Source organism: Canis lupus, chromosome 4, assembly GCF_048164855.1.
Source record: "Canis lupus baileyi chromosome 4, mCanLup2.hap1, whole genome shotgun sequence".
Taxonomy (NCBI): Eukaryota; Metazoa; Chordata; class Mammalia; order Carnivora; family Canidae; genus Canis; species Canis lupus.
In genome coordinates this window covers 16,339,568-16,359,194 of record NC_132841.1, presented here as the reverse complement: position 1 = coordinate 16,359,194, position 19,627 = coordinate 16,339,568, and the positions used below count along the sequence as shown (strand labels likewise).

At 43.2% G+C, this 19,627-nt stretch overlaps 1 long non-coding RNA gene across 3 annotated transcripts in view; it reads right to left on the bottom strand.

The window, feature by feature from the left end:
- LOC140631502 (uncharacterized) overlaps positions 1 to 19,627 on the bottom strand; it is a 351,199-nt gene that overhangs the window by 317,851 nt on the left and 13,721 nt on the right. The window lies entirely within an intron of this gene.

The following is a 19,627-nucleotide window of genomic DNA, read 5'->3' as shown; positions in this document are numbered from 1 at the left end:
ATAATTAAACCTAGGTCTGCTTTTCTCTCCCCTGCATCTACATCTGTCACTCACGACAGTGTGGCATGGTAATTCCATCCCCTCTGTGTGAGAACCTGAAGGCTCAGGGTGGCATCACCCACCCCCCCACCCCCCGCCCGGGTCCCAATGAATATTCTCTGATGGAAACAGAGATGATAAGTTTCAATGATGAGTGGAGATAAATGGCTTCCCACCTTTCAGCAAGAAGCTACTGGGCTTTTTGCATCTAGAGCTGAAAGGGACCTTGAAAATTCATCTGATATAGGAGTGGCCAGCTGCCAGCTTGGGTCTGATTTAACCCATACAGTTTTTAATGTGATCCTTGCAATTTGTTTGCTTTTAATTTGTTTTGTTTTGTTTTTTTTTTTTTTAAATTTTTATTTATTTATGATAGTCACAGAGAGAGAGAGGCAGAGACACAGGCAGAGGGAGAAGCAGGCTCCATGCACCGGGAGCCTGATGTGGGATTCGATCCCGGGTCTCCAGGATCGCGCCCTGGGCCAAAGGCAGGCGCCAAACCGCTGCGCCACCCAGGGATCCCTGTTTGCTTTTAATTTGAATTAGCTATCCATACTTAAAATGGCGAGAGTCACATAAAAAGCCACATTTGGGGCTTTTCTTTTAAAAAATCATTAATGGTGGGATGTCTGGGTGGCTCAGCAGTTGAGCATCTGCCTTTGGCTCAGGGTGTGATCCCGGGGTCCAGGGATTGTCCTGCTTCTCCCTCTGCCTGTGTCTCTGCCTCTCTCTCTCTGTATGTCTCTCATGAATTAATAAATTTTTTAAAAATCTTAAAAAAAAAAAAACATAAATGGTGACTATACTTAGTGAGCACTGAGTAATATACAGAATTGTTGAATCAATATATTATATACCTAAAACTAATATAACATGCATGTTAATTCTATTTCAATAAAAATAAAAAATTTTTGGCCACTTTGGACCTCTATCTCCTTGCTGCCAACCATCAGCTAGAACTGGTGAGCAAATGCCCCCTTCAGGTGGAACCTGGATCTCAATCACTCACTTTTCTCTCCCCACTCCCCTTCTCGCATCAGCCTGCTATGCACAAGCATGCATTCTTCTGCAACCCTGGGAAAATCACTTTGTAATCTCCTTCTTGTTACAGGTGATGGAGACAAACTCCAGAGAAGTTAATGATCAGTGAATCACAGATCTCAGGTTTCCTAACACCAAAGCAGTATGGAAAACAATTTCTTTGTTGGAGGTGTCTGAAGATCTGGATTCTCACTCGAGCTTTCTCACAGTGGCACAGGCCTGAATCTCTAAGCCACATATTTCCTCATCAGTAAAATGGGCCATTTGTAGCATGTTGTCCACCTCACAGAGTTTATGAGAATTCATATATTTAAGAAATGGTTGAGACAGGTCAAAAATACCATACAAACTTATGTTTACTATTATTATTGGCATTTTCATGGTAATACTTTCATTTGAAATTTCAAGCTCACTAATTTCTTCATTGTCTCAAAATATTCAGTGCATCTTTCAATAGAAGTCACTGAGGATTTATTGAAACTCTACTATGTTAGATATTTCATCCAGGCTACATGTGATGCAAAGCAATCTACACAGGGAGAAAAAACAATAAGAACATGATATAAAATAGAATGTCAGGCACTGGGGCGCCTCAGTGGGTTCAATGTCTGCCTTTGGCTCAGGTTGTGATCTCAGAATCATGGGATAGAGCCCTGCTCCACAGAGAATCTGCTTCACCCTCTCCCTTTGCCCCTCCCCCTGCTCATGCACACACACTCTTTCTTTCTCTCAAATAAATAAATATTTTTTAAACTGAAATATAGCATGCAATGCATAATAGAGACAATAAACTCTATGTTGCTTAAATAACATAACATGGCTCCCACAATGACATTCCCACTTTCGAAAGGCAGTGCAATCCCCTGAGAAGCCTGAGAATCTTTGCCTTCTCTGTCTTAGGGCCTACCATAAGCACTACCAGTTATACTCCCACAGGGCACCAAGCACTGACCCAAGCACTTTATGACTTTATCATGATATCCCTCAACAACACTATGGAATAGGTACTGTGAGTTTTTTCTCTTTTTCTTTTTTTTCAAGATTTATTTTATTTGAGAGAGAGACAGCCAGGGAGAGAGAATCCCAAGCAGATTCCAGACTGAGCTTGATCTCACAACCCTGAGACAGGACCAAGCATAAATCAATAATAGGATGCTTAACCGACTGGGCCACCCTGAAGCCCCTGGAGTAGGTACTTTTTGATCATGCTTTTCCAGATCAGGAACTGAGACACACAGGGGTCAAGTGACTTGCCCAAGGTCACACAGTCAGGGCGCAACAGAGCCTGTCTGACTCGAGCACCTATCCTCTTGCACACTCCAGTGTATTGCCTCCCTCACTCCTCACTCTGAGCCCAGCTCTCACCATAACATGAGTCAATCCTACACACACATTCCCACCCTCACCACAACTCCATGTTTCTTAAGCTCATGTCTTCGATAATTTCTAACCCCATCAGCCCTTTCATTGCCTCAACCAGCTTCTGACTTCCCATCTCCTGTCACAGTCAAGCGAGCTCAGCCAGGAATATTTTCCCTCCTGCCTGGATCAAATTGTTATCATTATGAAGATGATTGTTTACTCATTGTCATCATTACATTAATGCTTCCTAAGCTCATATTACTGCTGAAAGGCCATGTGACTCGATCTGCAGTGAGTCGTTAAGTGCAACCAACACTCATCAAAGGGATTTGTGAATTGATGGTTGTGATAATCCTCCTAATTATCAGTTTCTTTTTGGTGACCTCTTTGTTATCAGCCAGTATGCTGAGTGGTTACGGAAACTTAATGGTCCCTATGCTGGTGAGCCAGCTCTGGTCTCCTGGAGAACCCAAACTGCACTATGTATACAAATGTGCACATGCCACAGGGTCGACATGCGGGCATATAGTTTACTTAAACTCTGCCTAGTTTCTGAGTATAGTAACGTAAATTGCAACAAGATGCCATAAGGTAAAAGCAGGCAAAAAAAAAAAAAAAGTTAACAGAGGATCATAAAGTGGGAGCAAGAATAAAGCTAAAACAAATGCATAGCACTCATGCTGCCCATTGACCACAGATTTGGCTCTTAAACTTTCAAGCTAAAAAGAAGCACTCGATCGTTTGCTTTGTTAAAGCCTCTATGAAAAACTAAAGTGTTTGCTTTAAAGATTATAATTAATATTAACAAGAACACAAGAGAATTTTACCTGAGAAGTCCTCAGAAAAGGGACATTATAGACTGTAAATAAGCAATGACTTCAACAGTATCCAAACGGTACTCACAAGGGTAAGTTTCATCCATCTTCACCTACTCTCATTGAGAAAAGTAGCCAAGTTTGTAGCCAAAAACAATTCAGAAAAAGTTAATTCTTGGGGGAGGGGGGAGGAGATAAGGTACACAAAAGATGGAATTTGTATACATTAATATATGAGTGCATTAAATATATGTGTGTGTGAATACACACAGTTATGTGTGTTCATATGTAATTTTTAAATTTTTTACCAAAATGCACTGATCAAAAATAAATTTAGCAAAATGTAGTAAAAAAAAAAATACTAATAATCAACACAGATTCCTACAACTGGTAAAGATAACTGACAAGTCTGTTTCCTGACTCCGCCTCTCTTATAATTATGGTTAACTTGAAATCATTACTAGTTCCAAGGTGTGTACTGCTGACTGGCATTTCCCCAGAGCTCAGTTTTCTCTGTGAATAAAAAGTTTGGGATTCAATGCTTGGACTCTGGATTCCTTCACCTTTATGACTCTGAGTGGGATGTTTAATCTCTCTATTGCCTTATTTTTATTATCTGTAAAATGGAGGCCTCCAAATCACCCCCAGTTCACACGACTGCTGTGAATATTAAATGTCAATACCGAGGTGCCTGGATGGCTCAGGCACCCTGGTATTGCATCTGCCTTCGGCTCAGGTCATGATCCTGGGATTCTGGGATGGAGCCCCATGTCAGGCTCCCTGCTCAGTGGGGAGTCTGCTTCTAACCTCTCCCTTTGCCCTTCCCCCACCTCATGCTCACCTGCTCTTTCTCCTTCTCTCTCTCTCTCATAAATAAGCAACGTCTTTAAAAAAAAAAAAATGATAATACCCGTGAAGCCCATAGAGTCATACCTAGCACAGTAAGCACTCAATGGATGCTGGCCATTGTTATTACAATTATTATTATAATTCCATGAAACTGTGCCTTAGACATTTTTCTGTACCTTCTCACTAAACAATAGTCATTAATTAGGAAGACCATGGGTCTCTAGAGGCTCTTGTCCATTTGGCTCTTGAAAATACAATCATTAATTTCTGCTTATTTCATGGTTTACCTCCCAATTAGACGGCAAATCCTATAGCATCATAGATACCACCTAGTCCAACCTCCTTATTTGCTGAGAAAACAGAATCTTAACATAGTGAAGTATTGTCTCCAAGGTTAAACAGTAAGCCAAAGCATGAAGTGAGGTCACTTGGCTTCCAATTTAGTCCTTTTGCCATTAAAGCATCTTGTCTTCCCATCGAACCCATGTCCCATCAACCTCTTTGACTCTTAACTATTCCCCTGCACATTGGTGATTCTTTTTTTTTTTTTTTTCACATTGGTGATTCTTAAAGGCTCCTCTCCTGCACAGACCCTGCTCCAGTGCCTCCCAGCCAAACTCCTATTTCACACTATCCTGTGGCCATACCACAGGCATTTCAAATTTCACTTGTCCTAATGGATTCATAATCCTTTTCACTAATCTGGGAACTCCTCCTACAATATCTCTGTCATGATGCCACCACCCACACAATAACCCAAACAAAACACTTAAGCTTACCCCCAGTCCACCACCCCCGACCCCATACATCTAAATCCTGCTAGTTTTACTTACAAACTATTTTTACAAATTTGTCCTTTCCTAATAATCCCTAAACTACGACTCTAATTTGGCTTAAGTTTTTTTTGTAGCCTCTGGCTCATCTCCCTTAAGAGACCATAAACTCTTAAGAAAAGCAGAAGATAAATAGTATTTGCTGAGCCCCTACTGCATGCCCAGACACTGTGTAGGAGCTTATATATTTTGTGATCACAACAACTCATGTGATATCCTAATTTTACAGATGAAGAAGCTAAAGCTCACTTGAACTATTTATAAATGCTTGGGTAATGTTTAAGAACCAATGAGGGCTATTGCAACAGCCTGAGCTATTGACTTTAGCACCTATTACAACCCAAAGCCCAAGGGAAAGAGGGAAGAGTAGTTATCAGTACCCAGCAGAAAGAGTAGCTATATGCAAATGGCCTTCCAATGGGAGCCATGCAGCCAAACACCCCCAACTGGCAAGGAGAGTAGGAGAATAAATATCTTGACTCCCTTAGCTCCTACCATCTGATTTCTTGCTCAAACCTCCCATTGGCCAAAACCACCTGGAAGCTGAATGGCAAGGGAGTTCACTGGTAAAATCCATGGATCACCTTCCCCAGCCACAGATCAGGGCAGCAAAGAGAAGAAAAGCAAAAAGAAGATAACCAGCAGAACACACAACTAATAAAGTGATGGAGCCAGGATTTGAAACTAAATCTAGATGATTCCACAGCTCTGCCCATAATTCCATTACCTTATAATATTGTGATGTTTCCAAGGGCAGAGGGTAATTCTTTGTACCCAGGGCAATGTCTTTCATATCGGGAGCCTTCAGTGAGTATTCACTAAACTGAATCGAAACAGGACAAAATCTAATTTCTTGGCCCAAGTCAGCAGGGCCTCCCTTTGGAAGCTTTGTGAACTGAGTGAAGTATGTTTGAGTTTTCCTTCACCTCCCTCTCTTAAATCACTCTGCCATAGAACGAGGAAAACTTTTACTATGAAAGGCCCTTAGGTAGAAATATTTTCAGCCTGGGAGCCATACCATCTCTGGTGTTACTACTCAACTCTGCGGTCACAGAGTGAAAGCAACCACTGACCATGCATAAACAAGTGGGCACGTCTGTGTGCCAACAAAACTTTATTTATGAGCCCTAAAATTTGAATTAATACAATTTTCACGTATTTTGCAAAACATCATTCTTCTTTAGATTTTTTTCAACCATTTGAAGCTGTTAAAGAACATTATTTTCAGGTTAGACAGAGACAAGAAGGGCTGGATTTGGCCCATGGGTCTTAATTTGCTGAACTTTGCCTTAGTCCTTCAGATGCTCAGGATGTCCTCTGGGTACACAGTCATATACGTATATCAGGCCCTTCACTCCCTTCCCTGTTTGAAAACTTCTCTGACCTGGACCCCAGCTCCCCACTCTTGCCAGGTGATACTCATCTAAATAACTAATGTGGATTGAGGGCCTATTTTGTGATTATAGGATATTCCCAATTCAATGAGAATCATTATGGTAGTGACGATTTATTGAGCTCCTAAAATGTGTCCATCACTGCACTAAGCACCCTATATGCACTATTTTATTTTAAATCTCATGACAATTCAAATCCCAAACAGTAACGGCATAGATGATTGAAGTACACTAGGGCTAATAGTGAGGATACTGGCAAGTAAGAGCGGGATGCCCTCTCTAAAAGGACCTTCAATGTCTAAAACCAAAAAAGGCACTGAAGTTAATGCAGAGATATATGACTGGGGAGCTCGAGACTTTTGCTATCGTCACTCAGTCATGAAATACCAGCACTTCTGCTGGAGAAGGGCATCCCTGTCCCTCAAGGCACATGAACATTCAACCATCTTCATTAACAAATAGAAATACCATTGGGGCTTAGAGATTTAAAAGTCCCCTTCCCAAGGTGGCAGATAAAGCCCACGGAAGATCCTTGTTCTGCCCACACTCCCAAAAAGTATTAGCTCCAGCAGGGCAAAGCCATAAAGTGGAAAGAGTCAAGATTCTGGTAGCCCTACAACCCTGCCTCTAAGATTGACGCACTGAGTAATCAGTTCGTAGTAGGTAGGAATGATTTCTTCTGGCCTAAGCCCAAGCACTTGGGAGCCAAACTTGGTCTTAAAGAACAGCTCAGAGAAAAGTCCTCAGTCACTCCCCGCAGAGCTTCTCTTGTGAAGCCAGTCAGGCCCAGGACAGCCAGATGCCCACTGAGAGTTGAGGGTAACATTCTGAGGAAGGTAGTAAGATATGTGACAGTAGGTCTCAAACACATTGGCACTGCCCCATTTGAATCTTACTCAGGGCACCGAAACTTTGGAAAGCCTTTGCATCCTGGATTTGCAGGTCAGAAAGTATAACAAGTTTCATCTTCAGGTTGACAAGCCTCCCTCATCCTTCCCAGGTTCAACCACCCAGAATCAGGGGCCTGCACCCAGGAATCCATTGCTCTTGGCTCACCAAGAGAAGTCAGATTGAAAGTGACTTGACTCCTTGACTGTCCAATCCTATTAATGACACCAGCCTGCCCCACCCCACACCCCATCATCACCTGTTTCCCACATTTGCTTTTTCTACATAATAGTCATGACACATATCTCTTCCACACTTTCACTGCCCATTTTAAGCTACCTAAGAACAGAGGAGACTATAGCTGGTCCTTCTGTGACACCATATTCCTTGATGCAGTGCTACGGGTGTAAACCAGAAGGCCCCACATGCCAAGCTAGGGAGTGTGAATATTATCCTAGAAAGGAGAGAAAAGCCATTAACAGTTTTGGAGTTGAAGGTAATAGTGTGATAAAAGCAGTATTTTTAGGGAACAATCTCTAGCAGCACATACAGGAAACATTGGAAAGCAAAAATAAAAGAGGAAAGAAATTAAAATTCAGTTTGAGTTACCGGTTAAGAGGTAATTGTAGTCGATGGAGCCTGAGACCGTGAGGGTCTAAATTACAGTTGTGGCATAGACAGAGGAAAGGATGTTTCTGAAATGCATTCTGAAGTAGTGAACTCCAGTTTCCTCTAGGATAGGAACCAGGGCAGAGTCCTCTTTGCGACCCCATCCACCCAGGGCTGATATGCGCCAGCATCCACCAGTGCAGGTGCATCAGCTGTGAAAAATACTGAAACACTTCTCCACTTGTGAGTAAGCAGCCCCTTACTGGAAACCACACTCACTCACCCCTGTGCCCAGCCCTCTCCCAGAACTCCCCAAAACCACCCTCTTCCCCAACTCAGCAAATAGAGTTTGTGTCTTCATGCATGGCACAGAAGGCTTTGAGAACACTGCTCCGGTGCCAAAGCTGATATTCCTTCTGGTTGGCCGGTCCCCTTGCCAACCAGTACATATATTTAACATCATGCCTTCATCTGCGTAGTCAGCTTCTGGTACATGGTGAGAGATGAAGGAAAGAAGGGAAGGAGAGAGGGAGGGAGGGAAGGAGGTCAGGAGAGAGGGAGGAGGGAGAGGAGGAGAGGAGTAGAATTGAAGAAAGCAGATTTTAACAGCTGGTTGGATATGAGAAGAAATAAGCAAAGGAGTCCTGGGCAGCTCGAATCATGCAGACTTACATGGCTGCATGATTTTAGCTTTCTGTCAGAAAAAGAGAAGCAGAAGGGAGAGTTCATTTGGGAGCAAGATGGATATGTTCTCTTAAAAATAAACTGCATTTGAACAAAAGCTCAGCTGAGACCAATAAAATATATGAAGGACTGTTTGAAAGCTGTGCAGTCCATCTATGCCTCTCTGTACTCAAATATCTATCCCTTGGGGAGCCCAGGCCAGCAGAGAGCTGTGAGTCTCATGGGTAGCCTTTAGGAAATCCCTTTAGGCTCTTAGGATCCAGTGGTGTGCTCCTCCTGAGAAGCTGGCTTGCTTTATTTAGCACATGGACAATGGACTATGTAACCCTTTGGTTTCCTATCAGCTAAAGCTACATCTGCAGTTCACCTGTAGCCTCCACGCCTCATGGCGGCCCCACTTTATGGCCCTACCCTTTCTTCATTTTTCCCTACTTTTCTCTAATTTATGTTATCTTGACATGTGACATCCACGTAAGCTGACTTAAATCTATTTTATTTTCTTTATTTAAATTCAATTAACATACAGTATATTACTAGTTTCAGCAGTAGGGTTCAGTGATTCATCAGTTGCATACAACACCCAGTTCTCATCCCATCACGTGCCCTCCTAAATGCCAATCACCCAGCTACCCCATCCCCCTATCCACCTCCCCTCCAGCAATTCTGTTTCCCATAGCCAAGAGTCTCCTATGGTTTGTCTTAAATTTATTTTAAAACAAAGAGGAGACTAACTTAACTCATACAGAATTTGAACTGAAGGTAGAATATTCATATGGAAATACACAGGAACACCTTGGAGATATTGTGGGTTCAGTTCCAGACCACTGCAATAAAACAAATATCACAATAAAGTGAGTCAAATGAAATCTTTGGTTTCCCAGTGCATATAAAAGTTATGTTTACACCATGCTGTAGTCTACTAAGTACACAATAGCATTATATCTAAAAAAAAAAAAAAAACCACACACAGAACACAGAACAATGTACATACCTTAATAAAAAAAAAAAACACTCAATGGCTAAAAAATGCTAACCATCATCTGAGCTTTCAGCAAGTCATCATCACTGACCCCAGATCACCATAACAAATATAATAATAATGGAAAACTTCAAATATTGTGAGAACTACCAAAATAGGACACAGAGACACAAAGTGAGCAAGTGCTGCTGGAAAAATTGCTCCAACAGACTTGCTCAACGGCAGACTAATCCCAAACCTGCCACTTGTGGGGAAAAAAAAAAAAAAGCAACAGCTACGAAGCACAATAAAGCAAAGTGCAATAAAATGGGGTACACCTGTAAATATTCAAAAGCAGCTCTTCGCTGGGGTTTACCCCAGGAGAGACACCGTGAAGTTGGTAGAGACCTAGAAGACATGACCTCATGAGGCTTACAGTCGCTAAGGATGCAGAGATAGAGCAGAAGAGATGGCACTACTCCCTAACCAGGTTTGCATTAATTGCGGGGTGAATGGTATCCCCAGTAAGCACCTATAAGAGAAGGAAAAAATCCAATTAGTTATTTCTAGTGTCCCAGGCACATGAAAGGTTCCTCGTGCTGCGGTGTGATAGAATGACAGGGCTTCTGAGCCTTGGAATTCCATGTTATTTGGTCTGTTAGCACCCCTGTGGTTGGATTCTCTCAAAACCCATAGATAAACATCACCTTCGTTTATTTGGGGGTTTGGTTTGGCTTTTTTATAGAGATGCCTCACTGATTTGATTACCTGGCTGTTCATTCTCAAAGGCAGGCAAAGGAAATCCAAAGAGAGAGCAAGACAGGAACAGATTTCTTACCAGAATATATGAACTATTTAAGCAGTCACGTATGGTCAACACATTATCAGCAATGTGATTGGAAATGAGTGGCATTGTGAAAAAAGACTAAGAAAACCCATATGTGGCTCTAAATAGCCGTTGCCTCCATAACACTGGTTGCTTTATTTGTAAAAATGGAAAAGCAAATGTTGCCACATCCTCGCTGAAGTTAGATGTAGCTGCATCGTCCAGGTAGGCAGTGTCCTGTCAGCACTTGCGATGACAGAAGGAGAAAACACAGCCTCAGCTCCATGAAAGAATTCTTTGAAAGCACTTGGGAAAGTATCAAATGCAACACATGGCCAGGGATTTATTATTTGGGCAGAAAAAAGTAGGTCCTCTAAGGTGATTTCAACAAGCTGAGGCAATTTCAAATCAGGAGAAGAAAATAATTTTGAAGCCACATGCCTTTTCTAAAAGTTCAGAGCTGGAACTCACCTGAGAAGCCCTATGCAAAGGCCTAGCAGCCCAAGTACAGACAGAGAGATACCATCCAACTAGAAGACCATTTAAACATAAAGGCTGTTTGGACAACCTCATAAGAACAAAAGTGTAATTTCCAGGATTGTGGGTGCCTGAGTGGCTCAGTCAGTTAAGCATCTGGCTTCAGCTCAAGTCATGATCTTGGGGGCCTGGGATGGAGCCCCACATCTGGGTCCCTGCTCAGTGGGGAGCCTGTTTCTCCCTCTCCTCCCCAGCTCAGCTCATACTCTCTGTTGCTATCCTTGTCCCTCTCTCTCAAATAAATAAATAAAATCTTTTTTTAAAAATTAAAAATAAAAATAAATTAAAAATAAATAAATTCCAGGATTGCCTCTCTCTAAGCCAAAGTGTACCGAGGCCTCCAGTCTCATTCCACACTCGCACCTACTTGTTTCCCACACCCAGAGAGCCTCCCCCTGTTTTATCTACGCCCTCAGCAAGCCCTAAAGGGATGCCGGGAAGTGGCCCACTCCAAAACAATCCCTGAGAACCTACAGAGCACCCAGCAGTGTCGGCATGGAGCTGAAACAAAATCCTGATTGTCCAGGACCATGCAGACTAGTGAGTCTACAAGCCAGCAAATGAGCAGCCTCAAAATGGGAGGTGAGTGCTATGGGAGGGCACATAAGCATAAGAATACCTGACCTAACAAGACATTGATTTATTTATCCTTCAACCATTACTTGGGGCAAAACTCAAGAGTCATCCTTAACTCCTTTCTTTCATACACACCCTGCTTACAGCCATGATTAAACTCTGCTACCTCTACCTTCAAAATATACCCACAATCCAACTACTCCTCATGACCTCCACCACAACAACCCTCATCCAAGCCACTATCATCTCATCATCAAAGCCTCCTAACTGGTCACCCTGCTCTGCCATTGTCCCCTTCAGAGCATCTTCCATACAGCAACCCAAAGAGCCTCTTATATCAAAGTTTGATCATGTCACTTCCCTATGCCAAACCTTCCAGGGTCTCCTATTGTTATAAGGACTGAGGAGGACACAGTGATCCAACAGCAAGGAGCAGCAGCCATGGCCATGACAGCTCAGAAGTCCTCCTGTCAGAGGACTCACTGCAGTTGACATGACCTTCGTCACTTGGCTGCATCATCTTCAAAAGCCATGGTGAGGACACAGAGCCCTGAGCTACTAAAGAAAGATCTGGTCATTTCCTGTAAAAAATACAGAAGATGTCAGCTCCAGCAGAGCAGATGCTCAAGAGAAAGTCCAACTGTGTCATCAACAACAACAACACTGTCGCCTGCCAGCCTCAGGAAGTTTCCCACTGGTCATAGCCCCACCCTTAAATGATGTTTATTAGCCACCTATGCCAATGCTTCACTGAATGAACCTCCCCACAAGGAGCTCCATTAGGTGCTCCCCCTCCTTCAGAGCTCAGAAAAGAAAAAAATAAGAGAGACACAAAAAGATTGTTTAACATCATAAATATGAGGGGGAAAAAATATCTGATTTTCTGAATCCCCCTGCTGCTTCCTTCTGGTTCACCATGAATGAACAAGGTCGACAGATTCCAGCCACCTTTGAGTAGGCCATGGCCAAAAAAGGACCCATGGACACTAGAGAAAAAGATGTGGAATTTTTAGGACAAATTCATTCCCTGAAATTCCTTTAAAGAGTAAGATACAGGGCGAGGGGTGGGTGGGTTAAATGGGTGATGGGTATTAAGGAGGGCAATTGTGATGAGCACTGGATATTGTGTTTCTGATATTAGTTTCTATACTTTAAACTAATATTACACTGCATGTTAATTTAACTAAATGTAATTAATTTAATTTAATTAATTTAAATAAAAACATAAATAAATAAATGAAGTACAATAGAAAAACCCATTGTCTCTAAAGGCCATAACTGGAAAGCCAGCAATTAAGACGTAAAACTAGCTTAGAATTAGACACAGTCCTTGCTTTCACAGAGGTGACAGGTGGGATGACAAGGAAAACATCATACTAGACTGCAACAAAGTCTAATAATGGAAAGATGCACAAGATCTCGAGAGTGGAGAGAGCAATCCACTGTGGCAGGAAGAAGAGGGAAGAGAGAAGAAGGCCGATCATGGCAGACTTCCAGAGCCATTGTCTCTATAAGGTGACCAGCTAGGGCTCAAGCACACACGGCCTACACATGAATATTTGCAGCAGCATCACTCCCAGCAGCCAAACACTAGAGACAACACAATTGTCCATCAACTAATAAATGGATTAAATAAACTGTGAGACATCCACACAGTGGAATATTATTCATTCATAGGAAGAATGAGGGATCCCTGGGTGGCGCAGCGGTTTGGCGCCTGCCTTTGGCCCAGGGCGCGATCCTGGAGACCCGGGATCGAATCCCACGTCAGGCTCCCGGTGCATGGAGCCTGCTTCTCCCTCTGCCTGTGTCTCTGCCTCTCTCTCTCTCTCTCTGTGTGACTATCATAAATAAATAAAAATGTAAAAAAATAAAAAATAATAAAATAAAAAAAACATAGGAAGAATGAAGTATTGACACAGGCTATGACATGAAGGGACCTGTAGACAGGGACTTTCAAAGCTTTAACTCACTGATCTGAGAAATGCAGCTACTTCCAGTGGGTGGGAGGAGTAAGCAAGTCATTCTGGTCACCACAGTCTCCTGCTTTGCCCACGCTGGGAGTCCTCCAGCACATCCCTGAGCTACCTCTCTCCTCACCATCATCATCCTGTCCCTACCACAGTTGTTATTAGCCCGATTCTAAGGCCCCCAGAGACATCCCTTTGTGAGAAGTGCATTAGTCATGTGGAACAGCAGGCTGGAAATATTAAAATGCTCATTACTGCATGGAAAAATTATCTCAGACTAATTCTTAACTGAATGTTTGATTCAATACGAGGCTGATATCATCTCTCCTCTTTTTGACAATGATTCCAATATGCTGCCATCTGCAGAACACCCCTTTCTCTATGAAAACAAGTTCCTGCCTGGATAATAAAGTCAATGAAAATCCAGGAGGAGAACCATATGTCACAATAAATGCACAGTGTATTCCATGCTTTCTCTCCACTATTACTTTTCATGCCAGTCACTAGCAATGAGTGTTTGTTGCTCCAGATGATTTCCTCTGAAGATATGCTGGATTCAAATTCAATTAAAAAGAGAAGGGGAAAACACAGCAAGCAGCCTTCTCTTTTATGTCCAGTTCAGTGGGGATCCAGATTTGGAATATGGCCTGGGAGATCCTTAGCCATCACCCCTCTCTTGTGGTTTCCCTCCCCTGCTAATTTTAAAGGATGGGGCCTAGATGGCTGTATGGGCTGTGCAAGGCCCCCAGGAGTCAAGTCTTCAGGTTGAATTTTCCAAGTTCATACAAGAGACACTCCAGTTAATTTTCTTATCTGACCTTCATTCTTTCCCAGAATATCTTTCCTACCATCTTTGTTAAATAGACGGGGACCCATGTGGGCCTGCCTCTGACATGCCTGATTGAACAGAGAAAATGCCCAGGCCAAGGAAATTCTCTTGGCTAAAAGTGTGGAATTGAAACAGAGACCATGTATAGTGAGTTGAATGTGGAAGAGTTTAAAGTTCACATTTGGTGGGACAGAGGGAGGACACGTGGACCAATCATTTCCTAACTTGTACCAGACATGGCAAAGAAACCTACCATCTAGAGGAAGAGAATAAAGCCAAGAGAAGAAAGAGGCTGAGAAAAGAAAAAAAAAAGTGATTTTTCTAACACTGGGTTTCTCAGTCTCAGCATTATTGACATTTTGGGGGCAGATAATGCTTTATGGGGTGTGGGGTGCTTTCCTACACATTGTGGGTGGTCTAGAGCATCCCTGGCTTCTGCCTACACATCCTCCACTCCAATTGTGACACCAGGCTATCTGCCAAATGTCTCCCGGGTGGGCAAAATTGCCCTGGACTGAAAACTCCTGCCCTAACAAAACATTCATCTGTTTATCCTTCAATCACCATTACTCAGGGCAAAGCCCAGGGTCACCCTTAACTCTTTCCTTTCATACTCTGCTTCGAGCCATGGTTAAACTCTCCACCCCTGCCTTTAAAATACACCCCAATCCACCTTCCTCATGACCTCCACTGTGACAACCCTCATCCAAGCCACCATCACCTCTCCCCAGATTATTCCCAAGGCCTCCTGTCACCTCCCACTCTACCCTTGCCCCCTTCAAAGCAGCTTTCACACAGCAATCAAAAGAGCCTTTTTAGGGGCACCTGGATGGCTCAGTCAGTTAAGCGTCTGATTCTTGATTTCTGCTCAGGTCCTGATTTCAGGGTTATGATCTCAGGGTCATGAGATCGAGTCCCATGTCTCTGCACTCAATGCCCTATCTACTCGTCCCTCTCCCTGCACTCGCTCTCTCTCTCTCTCTAATCAAAAAAAAAAAAAAAAAAAGCCTTTTAAGTCAAAGTCTGATCCTGTCACTCCTCTGCTCCAATCTCTCCAGGGTCTCCCATCACCAATCAGAACCCTTCCAATGGCCTATAAGACTCTTCAAGATCTTGCCCCCAGTTCTGCTTCTGACTTCAGCTCTTACTACTGCCCCTGACTCATTCCTCTGAGTCCCACTGACTTCCTTACTGTTCCCCAAGCACACCAAGCACATTCCTGCCTCCAGACCTTTGCACTTGCCATTCCCTCTGTCAGGCATGCCCTTCCCCCGGAGATCTGCCTGGCTTGCTCCCTTATATCATTCAGATCACCATATGAGAAGGGCTTTTGGTGATTGCCCTATTTAAACAGGCATTCCATTATCTATCTCCCTTCCCCCGCCTTACCCTTCTCATTCAATTGTTTCTTTATTTTCTCTCTCTCCCCAACTAGAATGTGAGTTCATGACAGTAGGGCTTTGCCTCATTTACTGCAGCATCCACGAGGACCTGAACTGAGCAGTGCCTAGCATTGTTGAACGATGTGCACACTACTCAAAGCGCCAGAGTGGTCACTCTAGCACTATTCATCAAAGAGCAAAACTGGAAACAATGTGGTTATCTAACAATGGGGCAATGGTTAAACAAATTATGACATAATGTGTGTAGCCATTTAAAAACTTGTGCTTTCGAGGTTTTTAGGCTAAAATGAAGTCTTTCCAGTAATCCTTGACATAGCTTCTCCTAACTTTAAACAAAATATCTATAGAACCCAAACATAAACCAAAAGTTAATGCAACCTGAAAACTAAGATAGATATGTGTGTATATATGTGTATATATATATATATATATATATATATATATACCCCAACCTATTACCAGAATCTGGAAGTAATATCTATAAATAACAAAGACAATAAAACCAGGCACTTCTGTTATCTTCCAAAAACATGGTGAGTCTACATACTTGAAAGGAGGAAAACAGTCTTGTCGTCGTCTCCCCACTTCCTGCTCTCTGACTTAATCGAGAATTTACTACGTAAATATCAAATATTGAAAACTCCAAAATGCCATAGGGTTATGAGATGTGTCAGACATTATTTGGAGCCACATAGCAGTAACTCCGATGCCACTCCACATTAGAACACTTCCACTTCTGAAGCACACTCCCCAAATAGATCTCATAGTTATCTGCATAACTACACCAAGGCAGACAGGGGAAGGTTTGCTTCCCCCACTTGATAACTTTTTTAAAAGTCCATCAGGCAGGACTCAGATTTAAAACAGTTTTCCTCAAAGGAGGGGAACTGAGTGAGAAAAATTAGAGGGAGACAAACCATGAGAGACTCTTAACTCTGGGAAACAAACAAAGGGTTGTAGAAGGGGAGGTGGGGGGGGGATGGTAACTGGGTGACGGGTACTGAGGAAGGCACTTGATGGGATGAGCCTGGGTGTTACACTGTATGTTGGCCAATCAGACTTAAATAAAAGCAAATGTAAAAAAATAAAATAAAATAAACAGATCCCTCAAAGTGTTGAACTGAAGAGACTCTCTTAAAGGTATTATTTACAGAGGTTCTCCAAGGTCAAGGAAATACCACCAGTGGATGAGGCCATCACTGCCTCTGGGAAGGAAGGTGCAAAGGGAGCTCAGAGAAAGGCCCAGAGGTGGAGGTGAGGCTGGCAAGGAGGGCTCTTCCTAGGTCCAGGGCAACCCAAACAAGCAGGTAAGGGACATTCCTTCCCCGTACTGGCTGAACCCAGCAGGAAGTCAGCTGGCAAGGAAGTCCACATGATGCAGTTTATAGAAGTCTCCCAAGGGGGATCCCTGGGTGGCGCAGTGGTTTAGCGCCTGCCTTTGGCCCAGGGCCTGATCCTGGAGACGCGGGATCAAATCCCACGTCGGGCTCCCAGTGCATGGAGCCTGCTTCTCCCTCTGCCTATGTCTCTGCCTCTCTCTCTCTCTCTCTCTCTCTCTCTCTGTGACTATCATAAATAAATAAAAATTAAAAAAAAAAGAAGAAGAAGTCTCCCAGGGCATAGGACAAGGTGGAAAATGGATCTAGAAAGGCAAAAGAGGAATAGAGAAGGGCTGGGAAGCTTGCCTAAAATCACATAGCTGGTCAGCCTGAACTCCACTGTCAGGAAAATGCACCCTGGGATCCTGGATACCCATCCCTGGCTAGGGAGAAAGTAATTGCATAGAGAGGCGAGGACCTAGCACCATTGGAAGGTGGGATGATAGTCTCTAGGCCTTGAGGTAAGAATAGACAGAGGTCCAGTTTGGTGATGCTTCCCCATTAGAGCAAGACCTCTGAATTCACAGTTGAAAAGATCTTCCCAGCAGGACAGGCAAAAAGTTGAAAACTGCTAGGCTAGTCAAGAAAGATTCGGATCTAGGAAGACTTGATCAGCATATCTTCTCAGAACACCTTTTCCCCTCTAGGCTCATACTGAGAGGGATTCTTATTTCTAAGAAGGTGGCTCTCACATTCTCAATCAATCCAGAAAAACAACAACCCAGAAGTGATCTCCATTTCCTCTCATCCTTAATGTCAAATAACACCCTACTTTTGCATGCTGGAGATCCCAGCTAATCATGCTGTGTTTTGCTCTGATTAACCTTTGAAATAAGCATTTTTTTCTTTCTTTCTTTTTTTTTTTTTTTTTTTTTTTTTGGTTGTTTGAAGCCAAGCCTTTCCTTAAAGGTCACTGAGCATCAAACCTAATTTGACTTCTAATTACTTTTGTAAACATTTCAGAATGAATAAATGCCAATATAATTAACCACCTAGCATATTACCTGCTCACTCCCTTTACCAACAGGGCAGATAGCCAGCAAAGCAACATGCCGAGCTCCTCTAACCCTCTCATTTGTGATGTGGGAATTATTTGATTGGACTCTATTTAAATCAGGGTTTTCCAAGCTTGATTGGCCACTACAGGGCATAAGAACTGCCTGAGGATCATAATAAAAATACAGACCCTAATCCTAGAGAATCCAATTTCTTCAGTCTGGAGTGGAGCCAAGGAATATATGCACTGTTTTCTTTTTTATACTTTTTCTAACTGATTCTGATGCAAAACCCAGTTAGGAAATCACTGACTTCAATCATTTTTCCCTTGGCACAGAATCCATCCCTCTCCTCCCCCAGTCCCTAACACCCCTTACCTGTGGGCTCTCCTGCAACTCTTCTCCCTGCATCTCACTGATACAGACATCAACCTGACTCTGACTCACTCTCTCCAACTGAGGGGGACTCGACGATGTAAAGCCTTGACTACAACTGCCCAAGACTTCATGATTCACAGGCACAGAAACGGCAGAGCGAAAATTCAAGCACTGTGTAATCCGCCCCCAGTCCAGTTGGGTGGCCCCATTCAATTGCACTGATGGCTATCCCTGTTCTACTGGTGAACAGTCACCAGGCCAGCAACTCCACCCTTGTGACTGGAGGGCCCTGGGGCCAACAGGGCAGCGTGGCAAACTGAAGTCAAGACCCAGGAGAACTTCCAGGACCACACTAGAGGCTGAGGACCAACCATTCAGCAGGTCGATCAGCTCTACAGACATCGCGCCATCTCTCTGGAAGTAAGCTGGCAGGTGCAGGGAGAGAGGGAAAGCCCTCACTGAGGTGACTCCGTCCCTGGCCCTTTCTCTAATTGTCCCCAAATCCTGCACCAGTCCTCAGAGTCCGGCTCAGCCATCCCTTTCCTCTCCCCCACTTCTGGGTTTCCAGCTTCAACTCTCCACATTTGCTACAGTTCCCACTCTGGACAATGGCATCCTCCCAAAGGGAATTTAGACACAAGGAGGGGCAGGCATTTGGGGTTGTCACAATGGGAGCATATTGGAACTCGGGATGGGGCAGGGGGTGGAGGGTGGAGAGGTCCAGAGCGGAAACGTCAAAAATCATGCCAGGGGCAAGATAGTCCTGGAGCACAAAAAACTATCCTGCTCAAAATGCCATTAGCACCCATGCTGTGAAATAAGAATCACTTACAGTCTGAATACACAATTTAGCCCTTAATTATGGCTCTTTGTCAGGAAAATTTATTGCGGCATTGTTCAGGTAGCAAAAGCCTGGAAACAACCTAAAAGACCATTGATAAGGAGCCATTAAATAAAGTGCAGTACATTCATACAAAGGAATTCCATTAGATAGAATGAGAGAGATCAATATGTACTGATACAGCACAATATCTGAGATCTATTATGAATTTTAAAAAGCAAAATGTGGAACAGTATTATAGTACGTCTCATTTGGTATTTTGATAAAGGGAAGGTGCTCTACATACCTATATATTTGCAGATAGGAAGAATTTCTTCAGAAAGTACAAAGAAATCGATTATAGGGTAAAGAGAACCAGGGCAGGAAAGGTGCTTGGCATGGGTGGGGGGGGAGGAGGAAGCTAAATAACTTTCCACCATAT